General features: G+C 38.8%; 1 long non-coding RNA gene across 1 annotated transcript; it reads left to right on the top strand.

Annotated features, from left to right (window-relative positions):
• Positions 1 to 6,207: 6,207 nt before the first annotated feature.
• On the top strand, positions 6,208 to 22,216 carry LOC115435952 (uncharacterized). Its single transcript, XR_003937757.1, has 3 exons — positions 6,208 to 6,218; positions 10,216 to 10,217; positions 22,036 to 22,216. It is a non-coding gene; the product is annotated as an uncharacterized LOC115435952 (long non-coding RNA).
• Positions 22,217 to 22,804: the final 588 nt, after the last annotated feature.

Genomic DNA, 22,804 nt, shown 5'->3' with positions numbered 1-22,804 from the left:
GACACGACTTTCAGCGAGTTCTGCACAGGATGAGGATTCCCAGGTGAACGTCTGCAAAACCTCAGCAAGTCTTTTGTGGCTTTAAACTGTCGATGCTTCAAGACCAGACGAACATGGAACCAGTAATGACTTTATTACAGATGCAAGTTTTATGCAACAGGGTTTTATTTTATATATATTTTTAATAGAAAAAATAGTGTATTATTTCACAGAGGTGGCGGTTCCACTGAAACTGTGATGAAATCATAATGGTCTGTCTGATGAATTACACATTGTTTTTTAAGATTATGAGACCACTATTCATGAAACAGGATCATAATTAGACTTAAGCTGTGCAACAAATCATGCACAAAAATGAGAAAGAATAAGGTTTAGGAGCTGAACAGCCTGATATGTGTATGTGGTGTCAAGAAAATGTATGTGAACCTTCTAATTCTGTTTGAATTAGTCATAAAATGTGATCTTAAATGCATGTAAATCACCAGTACAAACACAATGTCCTTAACCTGATACCAAAAAATCATCATATTACCTGTATGAATAGAATAGAGCTATTAAACTCTATTACAGTAACTGAACCCTTATAGTAATGAGTTACCTAGCGCTACATAGAGTTGGGCGAAATGCAAAATTAAAACAACAAAATGACATTTAGGCCAGTTTGGCAGGTGTTTTGACTTATAAAAACACTTATTACATCAAGAAAATTAACATTGTGTTTGTTTGTACTTGTGGCAAACAGGATATGTGCCAGTCAGATCACATTTTATGTCCAATTCATGCAGAAAACTGAATTTTCAAAGGGTTCATATACTTATTGCAGCTTTGTTTCATCAGATACAATAATGCTTTGCCACTGAATTTAAAGGTAATGTGGAAATATTGTCAGTACTATATAGTGTCTGCGAACAAAAAGTAGAAAATAAAGTGATGTTTTTACTGCAGAAGTTTTCACCACATACCAAGTGTGGTTAGAATTATGCAAAACACATACATCAGGAAGTATTTAATTATGGAAAACAAGCCAACAACCTGATATATCTCAGGTTTTTGGAAGAAAAGAGTATTGATGATTAAATTAATGACGATTTCCAAAATTTGAATTCATCATTGATTTCAGATCAGTCATATTTAACAAAAAGCTTGTTTTTTGCTTTTTAGCTTACTGGCCGACAGGCCATAAGCTATGGTCGTCATGCGTCGTCGTCTGTCGTCGTCTGTCATCGTCATCTGTCGTCGTCTGACGTCATCGTCAGTTGTTGTCTGTCATCGTATGTTGTCGTCTGTCATCGTCTGTTGTTGTCTGTCATCATCGTCTGTCATTGTCTGTCGTCTGTCTGTTGTCATCTGTCTGTCATCGTTTGTCATCATCTGTCGTCTGTCGTCGTCTGTTATCGTTGTCTGTCGTTGTCTGTTGTCATCTGTCGTCGTCTGTTATCGTTGTCTGTTGTCGTTGTCTGTCGTCTGTCATCATTGTCTGTCGTCATCTGTTGTCGTCGTCTGTCGTCATTGTTGTCGTCTGTCATAATCTGTCATCATCTGTCGTTGTCTGTCGTCATCTGTTGTTGTCGTCTGTCGTCATTGTCTGTTGTTGTCTGTCGTCATCTGTCATCATCTGTCATTGTCTGTCATCGTCTGTTGTCGTCTGTCATCATTGTCTGTCGTCGTTGTCTGTCATCCGTTACAAAACTTTCAATCGTCTTCTTCTCCCAAACTCCAGTTGTGATTGTCTTCAGACTTGGTCTACAGCTTCTGTATGATGATGTCAGCAAAAGTCAGTGAAATTATTTGGATCTGGATCTGATTCTGGATTTGGTGCCACTTTGAAAAATGTTTCCATTATAACAGATAGGATCAATGTAAGTATCAGTAAGTATCAATGAGTATCAATGATATCAAGTGTGAATTTGAATTTTTTACAGATCTGATTGGAATATGACTAAAACATGGGCTATTTCTGTAATAGAATAAATACACAGAACTGGGGGAGAAGAAATGACATCTGGATACATTTCCCACAGCTTTTCGTTTGGCCGCTAAGCTACAGGGTCATTGGTCCGATTTTTCCATTTACTTTGTGTTGCAGAATACTTGTGTATATTTTGTATATTCACTTTTAAATGACTTACTGTAAACTCACCACAGTGAAAGTTCCACACAACTAAATCATTTTCTTCAATTTTATTTAACCCTTTAAACCCTAAGCCTGAAATAGTTTGCTTGGACTTTTTTTTTTTCTTATTTTGACTATAAAAAGATGAGAAAATATGCTGTGACTGAGTCTGTTTGTCTATTTTTCCAGAGCACTTTTTTCTATATCTTTCAAAGTCTAGCAGTCATTTACAATTTACTGCATGTTATAATTCGGCTAAAATGGCTTCTTCTCCAGCTTCTAGTACAAGCATGACTTAAATTACTGTAATGACCCAATAAAGTTTACAAAGTGCAACATCTCAGGTTTCAGAAACCATTGGAATTTTTCCAGTTGCACAAACAGTGAAAGAGTTCCAGCCATCCAAAGTGCATATGCACAGGGTGTGTCAGCGGTGACACGTCAGGTTTTAAAGAGTTAAATCTGCTTGACTTCTTAATACAAAACACTGAAATTACCACATATTCTCTGCCACCGTAAATTAAAAGCCAGTGCTTCTGTTCACTCCAAGTGAAGGTGCAAAACTCACCACATACCTGTTGAAATTTCCCACTTATTTGCATAAAAAGCCTGTAGTATAATATCGTGTTGGCTCTGATTCAGGGGTCTTATTTTACAGTTAAAGGGAAAACTGCACCTGAGGGACAAGAGTTATTGTTTTGTTACCTCCGCCAAGGAGGTTATGTTTTTGCCAGGGTTTGTTTGTTTGTTTGTTTGTTTGTTTGTTTGTCTGTCCGTTAGTGTGCAACATAACTCAAAAAGTTATGGACAGATTTGGATGAAATTTTCAGGGTTTGTTGGAAATGGGATAAGGAAGAAATGATTAAATTTTGGTGGTGATCGGGGGTGGGGGGGCCACTGATCAGCCTTGGCGGAGGTCTGCGCTCTCCGAGTGCTTCTAGTATTATAATATCATGGTTTGATTTGTTGGATAATCTCCTTACTCATGAGGAAGGGAATAGAAGTGTCTATTTTCAGGATTTTTATTCATAAGGAAGATAATTGTTCATGTGCGTTGTTCCTACTGTCTTAATATGGTGATTTAAAAAAGTTACAGTCGCTGAAAAAATTATTAGACCACCCTTGACCACAATGTTATTTTGAGCGACCGTGAAACATTAAAAGAAGTGGCTCTGAGTTTTAGAAGAAGGCATAACAACACATGATGCAATAAACCAAATAAGAAAGCAAGATAACTGCAGCTGTCATAAATCAGTTCTATGTGGAACTCTGCAGTACATATCAGCTGTTGAGTTGAGTTTAGCAGGACCACTGGATCTGTAAAGTCCATCATTTCCCCTGAAATCCTTTTCTCATGTTAACCCTACAGACCCAAACAGCCAGTGCAGACCAAAAGCATCTACTGTTGAAAATGTTTAACACATTCTGACCTGCTAAACTTATCAGTACTTTGAAGTAATTCAGGTAAAATACAGTTTGTCGTCTTTTCACGGTCATCAGATGTGACCTGTTTGGACGTTCAGAGGCTCTGTAGTTACCGTGGAAACACCATCATCTTCTACAACATTGATTCACCAGTAAAACCCATGGAGTTGGATCAATGACAGTGGATGGACACACTGGGTCTATGTTCAGATAATGATAACTTTGGTTAAAAAGTCACTTCTTCAACAGTTTTCTCTGTTTTTATATAATAACCCTCAACTGTAATCTGCGTTTTTGTGAACATCTACATAACCAGTAAATTAAATACAACAAAATACACAGGATAATGTTATAATAAATGTTGATAAATCCGTAAAGAAACGTAAAATATCGAGAAAAATACCATTACAGAAATGGTTCTAGGTCTTCAAGGGTTAACTTGCAGCTGAAAGTTTCATTGGTTTCATTTTGTATTGTCTTTTTTATTTAGAAATAAGTAGTAATTCAATAAATGAAACAAAAAAAAAATGTTTTCAATTATTTTTAATTTAATGATATATTTAGCTAAAGAAGTCCATTTTTCTTCAGTTTTCTCTGTTTTTGATATAATAGCCCTCAACTTTAATCTGAGCTAATATGAACATTTACATGATCAGTGAATTAAATATAGAAAAATACACTGAAAGAAACACAAAATACAGACGATAATATTGTAATGAATGGTGATAAATCCCTTAAGAAGTGTAAAGCATCAAGAAAAATGCCATCACAGAAATAGTTCTGGGTCTGTAAAGGTTAACTGAAGCTGAAAGTTTTATATATGAAGCTCTAAAACAGCAAAGATTATCATTAGTTTCATTTTGTATTGTCTTTTTATTTAGTATTGAACAATAATTCAATAAATAAAACAAAACAAAAAAATTGTTCAATTGTTTTTATGTTAATTTAATGATATATTTAGCTTCAAAAGTCAGGTTTTTTTTAATCAGTTTTCTGTTTTTGATATAATAACTCTCAACTTCAGTCTGAGGTTTTATGCACATCTAAATCATCAGTGTATTAAATATAGGAAAATACATTGAAAAAACACAAAATACAGAGAATAATATTGTAATAAATGGTGATAAATCACTTAAGTAAAGGTTAAATAGAGAAAAAAATACTTTTGGATCTGACATACTGTACAGACTTACAGTGCAGTACTGAGGTTCATACTCTAACAGCTTAAACAAATGGAAATCCACCCAGTGCATGAGCCGGTGATCGGCGCCGACTCTCCGACTGCTGATGAATAATAATAATATTGGGTGATTAGCAGCGGACAGCAGTCGGAGCTAATGCAGGATTAATGCGTGGGCCCGCTCCCTCGTCACGGCCTGGGCTCCCGCTCCGTGGATCCGCGGCCCGTCGGAGATGTGATGATCGCTGCCGACTTCTACCGTTCGCTGATGAGATGTGATGTGTGTGAGCGGCAGAGAATGGCAGATTTTTCAGGCTGAGCTCAGACTTCAAAGGTGTGTCAGGGCATGCGGCGCTCAGCCCACCCGCCGTCGACGCCGGCGCTGTGTGGCCATGTAAATTTCATGACAAGTATCTATCCATCCAGATGGGTTTTTGCACATGCATAATGTTTCACACTGGCAAACCTTCCTCTCAGGGTTTGTTCTGGCAAATACTGGCCCGAAGTCCCCGTCATGAAAGTGCATGTTACACCCCAACACGCTCACACTGGGCTTCTCCCGTCGCTGTATTGTGTTTCTCTTCAACTTACCAGCTGTCAAAGGCGAGCCAAAGCCTCGCTCAGACTCTTTCTTTTCCCCCTCCTCTGGCGCTCTTTCACCCGTTGGCCCCGTGTCTTTCACACCTCTGCAGCGCTCGTCTCTCCAGCTCTCTGAACCCAGATCCTCTCTCTGGGGCCGGGCTGTCAAGGTGAACTGAGCCTGGGCTCGGCTTCCATCTGCCTGAGAAAACTGGAAGCTGTCGGAACACAGAGGCCTAAAAATACTCAAACTGCAACGCAAGACCCGTTTTACTTTCGCTGTAGATAAACGACTGAGGTTAAATTAGAACACAGGTGTCAAACATAGGGCCCGTGGACCCAAACCGGACCACCAAACGGTCCGATCTGGCCCACAGGATGAAGCTTTGAAATGCAAAAATTACACTGAAGATATTATGATGTGATCTGAGGAGAGGCGATTGTTTTGAGACGGCACGGGAATCTGAACTTCCACTAAGATTTGAGGAAATGAATGTGCAGAACTGCAGGATGATATGACAGTTATATATGTTGTCTTATATATAGTGTCTGCAGGAGAGAGGGAGCCTTATCTTTCTTTTAAAGGTGGAGTAGGAGATGTTTTCCTGTAGCATTTTTTACTATAGTGCTTAAAATCCCCTTCACACACCGATTGCAACCAATTAATTAAATGCTCTCACACGAAAATAAAAACATTTAGTCACCTGTGGAATGGACAGGACTGAAAAAACACCATCCAATCATTTTAACTGGCCCATCGAAATGATTGAACGGTGATATGTCTGTCAAACTCAACTGCCATTTGTCCCTCCCCCCTCTGTGCAAACCCATGTTGGAGCACTTGTACAGGAAACAAAACCAGAACCAGAGCTAGGCTAAATTAGCTCTATTAGGATGGGAAGTTCACCAGCAAACTGCTTTGTCACTAACAGGAACCACTAGGGAATGTAATGTTAGCCAGATAGGTATGAACTGGGGCAGTTCTGCCGATAAACATGATGGTGAAATGCACAGATTACAGCGTTCAAAGCAAACGTCAGTGGGCTGTTGGCCTGACATCAGTCTGACTGCGATCAGCTGTTCGTACCAGCCCCAGATGACTTAGAACATGGATCAAAACTACGAATGAAAAGTCCAACTGCTAATGTAATATACTGAGGAAGAGAGCTGAATTCAGAGGGGGGGGGGGGGGTCATAAGAGCAGGGGGGTGTTGGGGGAGAAAGAATGAAATGAATGAGGTACGCATGGATTGGGTGGGGGGGGATTGATACCGCGCAACGCTCAGGAACCCTCAGGAACAAGCACTGGGCGTTCTGGTACTCTGGAGGCGTGGCTTCAGGGGGGAAGTCTGAAGAAAGGGGTTTGGACTTTTAAATTGTGCTTGAACCATTTTTCCAAGATCTCCCACCCTACCTTCAATACATACCAAAAAAACCCAACTTTATTCTCTTTTTTTTATGTGTCTCATGATTTGATGGTATTGTCTTTCTTTTCTAGTGGCTTCAATACCAGCTCCTAAATAATACTTTGCAATGTCACTTTCTCATTTTAACAACACCCATCAGACTACACATCTTTTGTTTTGTGTCTTCTACTCCCTTTTATTTTTTATTTTAGTTATCATTTATGTTGCCAGGAAGGTCCAATTGAGATACAAGATCTCTTTTTCCAGGGGGTCCTGGTTTGTTACAACATAAGAAATGAAGCAGTTTACCACATTTTGGAACCATCTGTTTACATCCATCCATTTTCTGAACCACTTAATCCTTATGAGGTTTGTGGGGGGGGGGGGGTATCCGAGTCTATCCTGGTGACCAACAGGCATATCTGTTAACATGTGCTTTTGCAATGTCGCAGTAAATGTCAGAACATTTATTTCCATCCATTGTTGCTTCATGTCTGTCCAGATCTTATTTTGATGATGGAGAGTCCGACCACTGTGTAAATTCCTCTCCATTGCATCCCAAAGATCCTCAATGTGGTTCAGGTCTGGACTCTGTGGTGTCCAATCCATGTGTTAAAGGATGTCCCATGCTCCCTGAACCACTCTTTCACAATCTGAGGTTGTTGAATCCTGGTGTTGTCACATGAAGGTGTCATCAGCAAAGAAAAAATCCTCTGCTATTCAGACTTGGTCATTCAGTTTATTCAGGTTCAGCTGGTTTAGTTTTCTGGACAACGTTATGAACCTAGACATGAGCAACTAAATCGACCCCCGATCATAACACTGCCCCCACAGGCTTGGACTGAAGGCACTAGGCATGATGGGTAATCATTTCATATGCCTCTGGAACAGGGTCAATCTGGACTCATTGGACCACATGACCTTTTTCCATTGAAACACAGTCCATTTTTTTTTGCTCTTTATCGAACTGATGGGGTTTAAGAAATGAGAAGGTACTTGTTGCATCAGTTAAAGGGCTAAAGAACTGAAACATATTTACCACAGAAAATATCCAATGGAAGAATCTGAAGTAATTGCTCAGTTAAATCCAGGCATCGATTGATTGATTGATTGACTGACCTCAAATAAAGTTGTAAACTGAAAAATGCTGGTGATTAATTGAATTTTTCTCTCTGAAAACCATGTAAATTGCTGACTTTAGATGAATGTGTCCTCTGTTTGAATGTTTCTCTAGCTGATGGTCGGCAATGCTTTATTTTGTTGATTTATTTATTTTTAAAATTAATAATCCACATTGACATCCTTGCAAGTGCTTATTTTTGTTGCACTTGTTTAATATTACATATATTATATTCAGTGTGTAGTTTTACTAAAGAAACGTATTTTAATCATGTCTTTGTCTTCAGTTCTAGTTGAAACAAGTGGTGACGGGCACAACAAACCCCGCCCCTCACATGTATTGTCAACATAGACACAGACAGTACAGACTAATTTCTGCCGTTATGAGTAAATGGGGAAAAAAGAAAGATTTTAAAAATTCATCAAAAATGTGAACTTTGACCTACTTTTCCTAAATAGTAATCACATCTATTCCGGGTCATGAGCAGTCTATAAACCCAATTTGGTATGAACTCAACCAATAGTTTTGCTGCCAAAGTGTAAACAAAGAAAGAAACAAACTGAACCAAAAACAATGCTCCTCGCCTCCCCTTTGGGTGGCAGGGTAAACACATGAATACAGTTTTGATCCGTCCATTACACTGAGACAATCAAGATGCCACTTTCTGGCCATGTCACCCTGACCAACTGGAAAAAGGTCAGCAGTCCAGGTCAACTGTATTTCTTTAGCTCCAAATCACTACAAGATATTATTTCAGGGCACTTAACAGACAAAATTACACAGAGAAAAACCAACAAATCCATCTAGAAAAAGCACTTGGCGACAGTGGGAAGGAAAATTCCTTTAAACAGAAGGAAAAATCTCCGACTGAACGGACTTCAGAGTAGATGTCCATCTGCTTCGAACATTTGGAAGGAAAGTGAAACCTAGAAGTACAGACGAAAACCAACTGAGGAAGACTATGAGCAGTAAAGCCAATAGTGGAAGCTGTGATGGCATACATGACAGCAACAACTGAATATAACACCAACCACAGAAGAAAGAGTGGGATTCTACTGGTCGCTCACTTTAATGCACATACTGCGATGCATTCACAGTTCTGTGTGAGAGTGGGAAATAACAGACTTACTGTGCCTTAAAGCTGGATACTGCCACTGTTTGTTGGATTAAAACCTGCGTGTCAAATGAATGCTGAAGGTTAAATTAAAGTTGTTTCCTTTTCTTGTGGTCCTTATTTAGAAAAATGGTCAGTTTATTAACATGGAAGTGTTTTATTTTTGATTTCAGTTGTATCACCCAGTTCGAGAGGCAGCTTTTATTTGCGAAAACTTCATATCACAATTAATGGCAAGAGAGAAGAAATTTTTGATTCCATGTGAATTAATCAATTTTATTGATTCCCAGTTGGTTAAATTTGGTTTGTTACAAAAGTTGAAGAACACAGAGGGTAGCATAGAAAAAGGATAAAACACAGCAAGGGGCAAAAATAAAGCTATGAAACTATATTTATTAAATATATAGAGCTATGAACACAATAAAAATATCCACATATGAAGTGTGATATTCCATCATTTACAACTATGTTTTTCAGATTAAAATATAAATTTACAATAATAAAGTCACAGTTTGATGTAAAACAGTAAAAATACATTAATATGAAGTCTACTCAGATGGAACGTCATAGTAACGGCCTCTGTCCACAATCTGTCTCAACATGACCAGACTAGAGTTATTTTTACTTCTTTTTATACTTTTTCCCCCCACATAAGATAAGGATGAGGTACTTTATTGACCTGTCAAAAGGCAAATTCAAATGTAACAGCAAGAATAAAGAGAAAATTCAAAAAAAGTTACAATTATTAATATTCATAACAACAATAATAGTAAATAAAGTAACATGAAGGAAGTGAAATATGCTGAGGTAATGACTGTTTTGGTGAAATGTGAGATGATGCAGTCCACTAAGCTGTTTTTGTGCTAAACCAGGTGTTACTTTACTATCTTCACCTCAAATGTTGACTTTCTTGACTTGTAAAGCTAAATTTTAAACAGACAACTTGTGCACCGTCCATTGAACTCTTTAAATCTCTTTTAAACACCCACCTATTTGCACTGGCTTTTACTACAAATGTGTGATTTTTATTTGTTTTATCTTCTGGTTGTATTTTTAGATAGTATTTATCCTATTATTGTGTATCTGTTTAATCAGTCTTAGTATATCTTATCTTCTATATCTATATATTTTTATTAGTTTTACTACATCTTTTATTTTTACCTATATACTTGTACAGCACTTTGGGCTCTTTGCGTTGTTGTAAATGTGCTATAGAAATAACCTTTTTTTTTTTTTTTTTTTTTGGTTAATTTATTTTGAATATGCAGCAAAACAAAGTAGTCCTACTTAGTCTTTCCAAATAAAACAGATTATAAGAAAACAAAACAAAAAAACCTGTACACATACATGAAAACAAAGCATGACTTCATTTGCACATTCGAAAAGGAGTGGGAGGAAGTAGAACTTATTGAATCCCACCCCTTCTCCACTAAACAGTCTGTCCTTTAGCGTCATATCAGCATAATATGAAAACTCAGGTCCCTTGGATCAGTTCACCTCATTGATCATCTTGACTTTGACTATGAGACAGATGTAATAGGTGTAACACAATTCAGAGAGGATAAAAACAAAAAAAGCATGTTCTTGCCATTGACTTCCCATGTGGTATAATGGAAGGGCAGACCTACAGTACTTCTCTTCATTTAATAGAATTGTCATTTTTATCCAATAACAAAGCCTTGTATTGTTGGATAGAGCAGCATCTGTCCATTACACCCACACAGTTGGCAGGTTCATAAAGTGGACTGGGGGTGCTTTTTTTTGGTTTGTAAATTGAAAATGTGCATAAAAACACGTATTAAAGCCTTGAGGGATTCATGGGTTTTATTGGGAAATGGGTGTTGGATATTCTCAGCTCCAGTTACTGGAACTGTACTTAACGTGCTTTAGTCTGTGTATGATGTTTGTATGTTCAGAGATGTGATAAGACGCAGAGCAAATACTTTTATTATTTCACAATCACCATATCGTTCAGACCCTGCTTGGATCCTTCAGCTGCTGTCTTTTTTTTCCTCATAAATCCACAACATCTGCTGTTACTTATAAAAGTACAGATTTTGGAGTTTGGCGATACGGACAAGCAGAAACGCAGCTTGTCAACACCGCTGCGGTTTCACGCTAAGCCTCGCTATTAGACTGAAGTTATTACTTTGTCCCGGTATCTGATGGAAGGAGTGGTTTTTGGACTCATTTGTGGAGCTGTCATATTTTGGTCGGGCATAAATATTTGGCATCACGTTTATCCTTGTTGTTTGCAGTCGATTATCCAAACTGAAAGGCAGCACACTCGTGAATGGTTATAATATTAGTGGTCTGTGGTCTGGATGTGCAGGGTGGTCTGAGCTGCACAGTTCACATACTCACAACCCGCAAAGTATCGACTGTTTAAAGCCAGATATTTTCATGTTATTGTTGTATTATTATCTCTGTTTGCCTGTCGAGCACCAAGGGGGGAAAGGATGCTGATGTTTTCTCAGTCAGCATGTTTATTCAGCTAAAACATCTGAAGCTAAATACTGTTCCAGCTACAGGCCTCGGTGACTGCACTTTAATCCTGATGTGTGCCTGTATTCTGAGGAAAGACAAAATACCTAAAAAAGATGTTTGCACAGCTAATGAAAACAAATGCATCGCTAATATTCCTGTTTATATCCAGCCATGTTTATCTCTGCTTTTCCTGGTGTTAGATGTACCGTTGTGATCATTAATTTCTTAAAATGTAGGCTGGTTCATATCTGTGCATATCCTAAACATTATATTAATAATGATAATAACTAGAAGAGCACACGGAGACGGTAGACCTCTGCCAAGGCTGATCACCCCCCACCCCCCCACCCCAATATCAACACCCAATTTTTTTTTTAAACCAGTTTTTTATTTATTTTCATTGTGCATCTCCAAAAGTCTCATACAAAAAAAAGAAAGAAATTCAAATTTCATGATATAAGATTTTGTGACACACAAAGTATAAACCCCACTCCCCCAGAAACAATGGCAACCCCTATACCAACCCAACCTGGATCTCAAAATATGAAAACCACTAATAAACACAATTACATGTATATAGATGAAAGAGCAGTGACGTGCAGTCAGAGGAGGCAGGGGAGGCGGAGCCTCCCTTGTCAATCTTGAAAAGAAAAAAAACTTGACTATAAAATATAATAAATGTTGATAGTTGTCAGCTGGTATGTCCTATAAACTCATTTTCCCTTCGAATCCAATATTATTATTATTATTATTTTTTTTTTTTTGTCAATTAGAATAGCAGAATTTCCGCATGCTGCATTCAAATACAGGAGGAGGCAGCGCTGTGCTGTGCCTCCAGCAGAACTGTCTCCTCCCCTCATGAACTCTGCTGGTACCCATGAAAATACTGTGTGGCTGTCCCTCTGTATATCGCAGTTCAAATGCTTTCAAACACTCTGATTCTATGCTCTGTCCTTCCATAATCTGCATAATGTATGGAATGTATTTCTGTAATGTGTTCAGGCTCACAGATTAATCCTAAAACCGCAGTGAAACAGTCACTAGGGGAGGCAGACAGTACCCCTGCCTCAGGATAGATGGTACCTGTGAGTCCACAGATTCATGCGCTGATAATCTTCTTCGTTTTTTTTTTAATACACTTTAATTCACCAGGATCGGCGCATGGATTTCATGTACAAATAAAGGTAAGACCATAAACTTTTTTTATTTGTAGTTTGAAATGGCTCTTTTTGAAGGTTTCCTGTTGAGTTCCTGCCAGTCTACCTATGCTGACCTGATGCACAGCCCTTATACCCAGGCCGTTCCTTTGGCTCACTCTCTCTATTCCAGTTTCTCAGACCACCATATATTTGTAGATCTGGTTCTGAAAGAGTCAGTGCCTCCCCAGCCATGAACCCCACTGCACGTCACTGTGAAAGAGAATATAATTTACACATATAAACAGATAGGTGATCAGGATAGTAGATCATTCTGTCGCACTCTTTCTTTAAACATATTGTAAACACTATCCCACATACTAAAGCTTTTTGGACTGGCTGCATGCATCTGGCCCACTGACCTCTCCCTCATAACATCACCACCAAAACTTAATCATTTGTTCCTTGTGCCAGTATCAACATTTCCTGAAAATTTAAATTTCATCCAAATCCATCCATAACTTTTTGAGTTATCTTGCTAACAGACAAACAAACAAACAGACAAACCCCGATGAAAATGGTATAATAATAATAATAATAATAATAATAATAATAGTAATAATAATAATAATAATAATAATAATAATAAAGTTTATTTATATAGCACTTTTTGCAGAAAGATTTCACAAAATGTTTGACAATAAAATCAGAGGTAAAATACATGGGCAAAAGAACCCAAACACAGCTGCATACACAGACACAGGCATAAAAATAGAACATATATATTCCAATATTGTTTCTACTTCTGACCAGAAATGTGCCTTTTTTTTCCAAGTATAGATATTTTTCTGTTTTTCCGGTGTCACCAACTGCAATAAAACCTGTAAACAAGATTCATGAACAGCTTGAAAAATTTAATCGTGACCAAAAACGTCTTTATTTTTCAGTCATTTATATTTATATCTAAAGTCTAAACAACCACATTTTTTATTTTTGCTTTAATATTGCTCTGTCGGGTGGCTGGGCGCACCCTTAGGGATAGGGTGAGGAGCTCAGTCACCAGGGAGGAGCTCGGAGTAGAGCCGCTGCTCCTCCGCGTCTAGAGGGGCCAGCTGAGGTGGCTCGGGCATCTGTTTCGGATGCCTCCTGGACGCCTCCCTGGGGAGGTGTTCCGGGCATGTCCCACCGGGAGGAGACCTCAGGGAAGACCCAGGACACGTTGGAGAGACTATGTCTCTCGGCTGGCCTGGGAACGCCTCGGGATCCCCCCGGAAGAGCTGGAGGAGGAGTCTGAGGAGAGGGAAGTCTGGGCATCCCTGCTTAGACTGTTACCCCCGCGACCCGGCCCCGGATAAGCAGAAGAGAATGGATGGATGGATGGCTTTAATATTTGATGGACTAAGATCAAGGCTGTGTCAGTCAGAAATATATTTATGTTTTTTCAGTGTTTCTCAGTAAATATTTTCAGTACAGTCTAATGTGTTTTATATATTTATTTTTACACTTTAAAGCTGCCTATGACTTTTGTCAACAATTTTTCATCAAATCTGTCAAACGCGAGTCATAGCCTAAGTATCATGAATCCATAAGTTTTTCTGCGATTACGCATCTGAATGGCTTCCCTCACAGTGAACTATTTCAGAGTGTACTCCACCATAAACACTGTATATATTTACAAACACAGCCGGTAGCTCACTCGGGCATTATCGGAAAGTTGTTGCGACGTGCATTGTGGGAAGCGGAGTTCCACACACCTGCTTTCGCTTGGTCGACATGTTTGATGTTGCTAGTGCGGCTGGTGGAGCTCCATTCCTGTTCATTCGTCAGCCTTCAGGTGTAGATTCTGTTAGACTAAGTGGTTCCGCAGGTTTGAGGCGTTGCTGACTTTACATTTAGCATTACAGATACTGCAGCTAGCACGGTCTGCATCAGGATTAGCGAAGTGGAGCCACACCTTCGAACGCTTGCTATCCACCACTTTTGCTGCTATCATCAACTTCGCCACTTCGCACTCTCATGCATCGAATGCCGTCGTCACATCAGGTAGACGCTCCTCCACTCTCTCACTGACACATGCAACGTGATGATGCACTGAAGTACCGAAATGTGGTAGTTTGACTTTATGTGAATCAATACAAAGCAGGGCTGCAACTGATGATACTTTTAACAATTGATTATAGATTATTTTAATAACTAATCGATTCTTTGCACAAATACAAAAGACTCAATTTTCAAAGGTCAGTATTTAACCCAAAGCAGTATAGGCTGCAGACAAGTCACTAATGTTTACATCCCTGCAATGGCTTCAGGCATAGTTAGCGAGCACTAGCCCGCTACCTAGACTTGTTATGGCAAGTGACGAGCAAAACATCGTCTTCAACCAGCTCCGGTTAGAGGCTTTCAAACTCGTGTTGTATATTAGTTCCAGTCAATGATAGGTAACGTTAGAACGGTGGTCTGATCAACGGAGACGGATGAAAACCTTAGAATTACAACAATAGTGTCTAACTAGCTAGCGGGCTAAAGTAATCATGACATGTAGGCTGTCTTAAGCTAGGTTTACATTATGTTCGCGGTGGCCATGGCAACCCTGTTTGCCCAAAACATACTGCGCCATGGAATTTTGGCCAGTTTTTTTCTCCATATTCAAGTTGTGTTACATTAACAACACACTACGTTTTGGGCAAACCGGGCTGCTGTGGCCACCGGGAACGTCATGTAAACGTATGTTTAAAAATCTGACCCGGCATCCGAAGCCTCAGCCGTGCTGCTGTTTTCCTCTGCTGCACTAAACAGCATACGGACATGCCTCAGTACTAACGTCCTCAAAACCCAACAAACTGGCTGCCAAATTTGGTGCCAACTTTGTAAGATTCAATTTGGATTGATTTAATTGATTCGTTGTTGCAGTACTAATACTCGGTAACACTGACAGAATTCAGTCGGTACCAATAAAAGTACTGAATTCAGTACCCATCCCTAATTGTAAGTGACTGCTGTTGTTGGCTGAGATGCTTGGATTTATTTCCGTACTGAGCTGAGCCTATGTAAGGACTATATATATATATACAGCTGATTGCTCTGTAATAGAGTTCCCCCACTGTGTTTGTTTATTCCAACATGTTAAACGGGGCTAAAATATGTAAAACTGAAAGTACAACTGTCTGATCCGATCGCAGTGTGAGTCACATTACCTCCAGATGTGTCCTGGTGTCTTTTCTTTGCGTCTTCCTTTTGATTAACATTTTCCTCGTCCGGTTAAGATACATGGTCATGTTAAGGGCTCATTTAAGACTTATCATTAGCAAATTGTGAGTTATCAGTGTCGTACCATTTGTGTTTTTTACATTGGCGCTCCTTGGGTCTTCTAGGATAAGCCGGTGTGGTGCGATAATTAAAAAGAAGCGCAAAGTAACGGTTGTGAATGTACATGCCTGATGCAGAAATAATTTAGAAACCGAACAGTATGTGTCTTATTATATGTTGCCATAACTACCTGTGATGTGCCGTCTGCTAATTGGCTGTGGTTAAACTATTGTATCTGCGTGAGGCTTCACAACACACAGCAGGTTTCCAGTCGCCTCCATTGCTTTGTGCTGCTGATAGGTAGCCTTCAGAGAGGAGAGGGAGTCTGTGAGCTGCACACGTTCGCTATCAGCACCAGAGCCCCACGTCTGCTCATTAGCAGGCTGTGAGTGCACACTTGGCCGGTTCGAATATAAACAAAGTTGGAGGGTTTTCAAGAAGTAAGTGTATAATTACATGCAGAGCAAAGGAAGAAGATGTTCGACTCCTGTCAACACCGAGTGCTCTGCCAGTGTGTGTCTGCCGCACTCGTGTACCGGATTATCTGGAGATGTTAAAGATGCCACATGTAGGGTTTTGTGTTTCCTGTAAACAAAGCTGTGACCTGCCACGCACCGCTATGAATGATGGGGAATAAATTAGTCCCCTTGCTGAGTGTTCAGTGTGATGCTGCATTTATACGCTAAGCTCAGCGTTCAGAGTGAAACTGCAGAGGCTCCTGGACGGTGCATTCAGGGTTCCTACGCAAGTAAAGTATGGAATTTGATTTGATAAATTTACAGGTCTGGAAAAGTATGGAAAATGGAAACAAATGTATGGAATAGGGCTGTACGATATTGAAAAAAACTGACATTGCGATTTTTTTTCAACCCTGTGATATATATTATATATAATAATTATTATTATTAGTAGTAGTAGTATTGATGATGATAATAACAATAATAATAATAATAATAATAATAATAATAATAATAATAACTAGGAAAGCACTCAGAGAGTGCAGGCCTCCGCCAAGGCAGATCAGCCCCCCCCCAATACCACCAAAATGTTATCATTTGTTTCTTGCTCCAGTATCAACATTTCCTCAAAATTGTATGAAAATCTGTCCATAACTTTTTGAGTTATCTTGCTAACAAACAGACAGACAGACCCCGATGAAAACATAATGTGCGCTGTTACACTTGGTGGAGATAATAATAATAACAATAATAATAATAATAATAATAATGATAATAATAATAATAATAATAATAATACATTTTATTTATAGGCGCCTTTCAGGACACTTGAGGTCACCGTACAGAGTTGTTAAAATAAAACACAATTAAAATTACACACATACATATATAGAACACATAGGTGCATAAAATGGCAGAATTATTAAATTAACTTAAATAGTATGAGAATAGGCTGTTATTTCAAAATTATGGTCTTACAATTTAAACAGCACCACATTGTTTTCCAACGTACAGTTTTATTTTCTCAGAACAATAGAAATGCATAATTTCTTCATGCAAATCTGGTTTTGTTAGCATACTCTTCCTGTAAAACCTACAGCTACATTTGATTTAACTGTTAACACAAAAATCTTTTCAAATAAACAACTTTGCATTGTATTTTCGCTTACAGTTTTTTTTATATTGCAATTTTACAACTTTTTGGTGTTAATTCTACAGTCATTTTTTACAGTGTAAGTAGGAGTAAAACATAAAGGTGAACAAAAGACAAAGAGAAATTACAAATTTAAACAGAATACTAGAAGAATATTGAAGGCAATAAGTTAGCCCCCCCAAAAAAGAAATCCACAATGTATAACTATTTCATTGTAGTTCTTAATGCTAATGAATAATTACTAATAATAATGAATAATTAATTTTAATCAGTGACCCAAACCTTGATATATGCAACATACACATATCTGAATTATAAGCCTAAATATAAAGATTATTTCTCTTAATTATCCCCATATGATTATATATAATGATGTTATTTACTCACAGCACCTAGCATTTAGCATTAGCACTTGGAGAATTAACCTACAAATACCAGGTTTTGATAGTGGGACGCTGCCATTTTCCAGTGCCGGTTAACTCCATATAAGACATAAATGTTGATACGTTGTTGTTTACCACTTGATTCCAGTCCTTAGAACCCAATATGTCCTGTAACTTTATATTTAATACTCAGAAACATGAGTAGTATCGGTCTTCTCATCTGCCTGTACCTTTAAGTGTGTTTTTCTCTAAATGCTGAAGTATTCCTTTACATATTACAAGTGTTTTATGTTGAGGCAAGCCAATTAAAGTCCCATTAGACACCTTTTAAGCATGATAAATAAATATTATAGTTTTGTTTTTGTCACCATAACTGAGTCCAGAAACACTGAAGGTTTTAATTCTGCAACCTGTTTCTGCTCTTTTTTTTTTTTTTTTTTAAAGATGTGAATTTCAAAAGCGAAGTGACCAAAACCCCACTGGATGTGATGTTTTTCATATAAAATCTCACACTGACATTGAGCTGAAACAGATCTGCGTTACTAGCCTCAGCACATCCACTTGAAGCTGCTTTTCTTTTGACGGAACTGAGAGGTAAAAGACAAGGAAATGGGAATATGATCTGCCCGCTCTCTCGGCCCAGTAATCCCAGATGACCGCCTCCCTCGGGGCGTTTCTCTGTCCTATGAGACTGACTTTCAGCTCGGGCTTTGTATAAATCTGGACCTTCAGGGTTGCAACTCAAACCAGACCTGGTTGGCATTGAAGGCACTGGGAAGGAGGTTCCTGTCGCTTCCATGTGTTTTTGAATGCGTGGCCTAACCAGCTCCGTGTCACAAACAGAAGCTGAGGATGCATTTCAGTCATCCCATCTGCCAGCTCCAGGACATTTAATCTATTTTCTCCACCCCAAATACAAGTTACATGTGTAAAGCAACAAATACAAGGTCATTTTATTTGTGTGGCACCATTTACAGAAATCTAATCTCAGTTTAGATCAGGGATGTACTCAAGTTTTACTCTTGTGGAATGTGACCAAAACTCTGATCCCTGTTGGGTCATTTCAGATCCAGATCATGATACAGATAATGATGTCGCTCATTGTCTGTAAACTCAATGAAATGCTTGTATAAAATCAGCACAATGAAAGGTGTGTTTTCATGTTACATTTAGAATCACATACCCCACAAATAACAGGTACTTACAGGGGATCAGCTACTGTATGTTTCTTTTACAGAGGATACTGATTAGTTGTAACTAAGACGACTGAAAACCAGTGTTTGGGTCGGATATACCTTTACAGTAAAAATCCCAAGTCTGACTAGGGATGGGCAATCAGGACAAAAGATCATAATGACGGCCTTTTGGGCTAAAAACATGACCCATGGTCTGATCCACCTTTTCTCACGCCTTTTGCCTCTGATCAAAGCTACATTTTCCTCTAGTTTTCTCTGGTTTCTGGAGGTTTTGTCTGTTTGTGATGGCTTTTGGTTTTTATTATCTGACCAGAAACTCTGCAGTTTGGATATAAACTATTACATTACCTTGAAGAATATCTAGAAACCCCCTTGATTTCTATATACAGATCCGTATATGTTGTTCAGTCTTTAATTAAGTTGTATCAGCGTGTTCTTTAAAGTGAATATATGAGCCCCATCTGGCTTATGTTTATTCTGGAAAACCAGATCATCCTTTGGAGGATAAAGTAAATCCATTGTGGTTACCTGAGTGCAATTACTGTTAAATTTAAGATGTTGAAGGAGAATAGTCACTACAAGGACGGACAAACTTTGTTCCATGATTCAAGGTTTTTCTGAATCTACTGTCGACCATGTTTTGCAGAAATATTAAGTGTGGACATTAGATAGATAGATAGATAGATAGATAGATAGATAGATAGATAGATAGATAGATAGATAGATAGATAGATAGATAGATAGATGTACTTTATTAATCCCCTAGGGGAAATTCAGAATACAAAATGCGCTCACTGCTCCACAAACACAGCCATACCACATTAACACTCAATAAATAAATAAATGCAGAGTATAAGCAGCTGTGAATAACTTAGATTAAAAAGAAGTAAACTTAAAAGACAAGATGTGTTTTCTACTTATTCCATAAAAACATAAAAGCATAAAAACAAAAATATAAAAGCATCGAAACCCACCCAAGGACATAAGTGTTCCTAAGCTCCTCCCTCCTATACACCCCCACCCAGATGCTCCTCCTCCTGTCTCCTCCCACCTCCCCTCCCACTTGAACAGTTATACAGTCTTTTTGCACCAGGGACAGACCACTTTGCATATCTAGTGTTGGAACAGCTCAGTCTGTGGCTGAAGGCGCTCCTCTGCAGACTGAGGACACTGCATAATCAGATGATAAATTACATCAGATTCATTGACATCAACTATGAGCTGTAAGTGTTAGTTATTAGTGACAAAATAACATGAAAATAAAGGAAACAAGTGGTGCCAGGCACCACAAACCCTGCCCCTCACATGTATTGTAGCTTATTTTATAATCATTCCAGCTGATGTCATCATGTCTATGCATGTGCTGATGTCTGCATATAAGTTGTCTCTATATATGTGCCAAGGTTGAAGTAAATTGACACAAAATTGTTGTTTTTGTAGACATTTGAAATTTCGCCCATTACAAGTAAGTGGGGGAAAAAAAGATTTCTAAAATTAATTTAAAAATGTGAACTTTGACCTACTTTTCCCAAAATGTAATGACATCTGTTGTGGGTCACTGGTAATCTATAAACCCAATGTGGTATGAATTCAACCAATAGTTTTTCTGCTAGAGTGTTAACAAAGAAAGAAAGAAAGAAAGAAGGAAAGAAAGAAACCAAACCAAAAACTAGAAAAGCATTTGGAGAGCGCAGACCTCCAACTCCACCAAGGCAGTTCAGCCCCCCCCCCGCCCCCCGTCACCACCAAAATGTAATCATTTGTTCTTTGTGCCAGTATCAACATTTCCTGAAAATTTCATCCAAATCCGTCCATAACTTTTTGAGTTATCTTGCACACAGACAAACAAACACACAACAAACCCTGATGAAAACAGAACAGGCGGTAAGAATACCCCTTGCATCCCCTTTGAGGGGCGGAGTAATAATGTAATAAAAACATGAATATCCACAAATGATGAAAACATGCCTAAGATCATTATAGTATATGTAATAAAATGCAAAATGACACTTGGAGCTCATTCACACACTGTAGAAAAACACTAATTATCATCCAAATAGGACAAAATACAACTGTAGAGATCTAAAATGCAGTAATATAAATTCCAGAGCACTTTTGCCATCATCATGTTAGATGTATATATTCATCCTGCTCAGCTCTGTCATGTTTTAGGGTCTACACTGACTGCAGGAGTTTGTTGCAGACAAAAACAATGCATCCTGTTCTTTTTTCATGGTCTATTTCATTATATGTTGACCTTGATGAATTGGTATTCTTACACTAATTAAAGGAACCCAGGGCAGTTTTTCATTGAATCCCCACAGATGCCCATCCAGGACCCACTTCACTGGTTCAGTGGGTTGTGGGTCCCCCTGTCGTGGACCCACTTTCATCCCGGGCCCACTTTGTATCACTGAAAGTCCCCGCGTGGTGGTATACACGTCGTCCATGTTGAACCCAGATGGCGCCCATGTGGCCGTGATAGTCGTGGAAAATCAAAGACAGAGCACACGTGACGGCGCACTGGTGCGGTTTTCCCTCCAGGTTCTGTTTGTGGCCTGATGGGTTACGCTTCCACTCAGCATGTGTTTATTATTACCTCACATGGAAGTTTTGGTCACTTGGGGGAGGCCAACAAGCTGTAAACACAACACTGACTTATTATCACCTTGTAAAGTTGACACAATGCGCACACAGTCAGCTCTTTGCACATCCTAATGACACTGAAATGACAGCGTACCCCATTTCCAAACCCACCGATGGGCTGATGTGGAGGAAACGCTCAGTGAATGCTCTCATTGTCTGGGATTCAGTTCAGTTCAGTTCATTAAAAGTTCAACTACTCGTCACTGATGCTCAGAATTCAGTACAAAGTGTCTTTTCAGTATGATTGAACTCAGTTTAGGATCTTTGGTTGGACCAGAAGAGGTGGTCTTGGTCTGGATCAAACTGAACCATGGTTTGGTTCCTTTACTGCAGGTTCAGGGGCCACATTCACCCCAGTATGATCTCAGGTGGGCCAGACCAGTAAAAGAATCACAGTGAAAAAAGAAAAACGACATTGTGATAATGTTTACAGTGTTTCCATAAAAATCTGAACAACTTGAACAACTTGAAATGTCTCAAGAAAAACAAGTGCAATTTCAACAATATTCTACCTCAGTTTATCATTTACACATGTGCGTTACAACTTCTATTACAATTACAAATGTTACGCCCCGGCCTGGGGGTTTACCAGGGCGTACAGAATATGCTGACTTTTGTCTCTCCCAGCTCCCAAGCACAGTCCAAAACTAAAGTTCACAAGATTTAGTTTTTAACAACTAAAGAAGGGTTAGGGGAGGGTGTGGCTAAAACAACAAATAAAATATCTTCTTCAATGTTCAAAACTAAATTGCCTCGTCCAAAATAAATGCAAGAAATAAAATACAGAAAACTAACCTAAACTCCCTACGAATAAAACAGGAGAAAACGGTAAAACAAAAGAGCCGACCTCCCCTACCAGAAAAAGGATCAAATTTACAAAAAGATTCTATTTACAACTACGTACAAAATTATGAATTAACACACGAAGACTGACGACCACACACAGGAAACACAGCTGGGAGCTGGCAGTTTTAAAGGGGCGGGGTTATCATGCTCCACCAATCAGGAGCTTCACCTACAAAAAACAAGACAGACACAAAAGGGCACAGCACCCCTACAGGACTGGAGGAGAACACCCACTAAACAGAAAACATATGTACAT

This window comes from Sphaeramia orbicularis, chromosome 16 (genome assembly GCF_902148855.1).
Source record: "Sphaeramia orbicularis chromosome 16, fSphaOr1.1, whole genome shotgun sequence".
In the NCBI taxonomy this organism is placed as follows: Eukaryota; Metazoa; Chordata; class Actinopteri; order Kurtiformes; family Apogonidae; genus Sphaeramia; species Sphaeramia orbicularis.
This window is presented reverse-complemented; position numbering and strand designations above follow the sequence as displayed.